The following is an 859-nucleotide window of genomic DNA, read 5'->3' as shown; positions in this document are numbered from 1 at the left end:
TGAAGGACCAACAACAACAACGACAACAACAACCATTTATTTGTACTCACAATCTATAAAATAATTACAATAAACATTAAATTAGTATAGAGTACTGCCTGCCCAAAATAACCATAAGGGCTAAAAAGAATGGGCAGACATGAAGTTACATAGATTATTTATACAGTTATCAGTCGGTAACACACTTACACACACACACACAAATATAAAGATACAAACAGAATGGAAACTTGCAGCGGAACAGAATATATCCTTATGAATTAATTAAAATAATTGTAATATTTAATATAAATCAATAAAGTGTATTTTTAATTTCTTCTTTAATTGAAAATTAAGTAATTTTTTGTCAGACTCATCAAGAGAATTCCAAATTTTAGGTCCCTGATATCTAATGTTGAAGATTCCGAAATTAGTTCTGGTTTTGGGCAATGAATAGGATTGTTTAGAAGCAAGTCTCGTATTATAGGCATGAATTTCATTAACTGTAGTAAAATAATGATTAAAAGCTGGGTAGAGTTTCATATTTCTTAGGTATTGATTTTGAACAGGGTGATGGCTTTGTGAAGGTGATCCAGAGAAGATACTTAATCAAAATCCTTGAGAGATTTGAAATGTCTGATTGCAAGCCAAGGGCCATACCATCTGAGCAGAAGTTTGAGTTTGGTAGTGAAACACCTTGTGATCCCAGAAGGTATCGTGAAGCTTTTGGTAGCTTGGTTTATGCTATGACATGTACCAGACCAGACGAATGTTGGGTTGTAAGTAGGTTGTCACAGTTTCTGTCTAGTCCACTTCAGGAACACTGGACTGCAGTGAAGCATGTTTTAAGGTAGTTGAAGGGCACTCTCCACTATGAGCT

Source organism: Orbicella faveolata, unplaced genomic scaffold (genome assembly GCF_042242905.1).
Source record: "Orbicella faveolata isolate gen_17 unplaced genomic scaffold, um_ofav_v1 contig_46, whole genome shotgun sequence".
NCBI lineage: Eukaryota > Metazoa > Cnidaria > Anthozoa > Scleractinia > Merulinidae > Orbicella > Orbicella faveolata.
Note: the sequence above shows the minus strand (reverse complement) of the source record.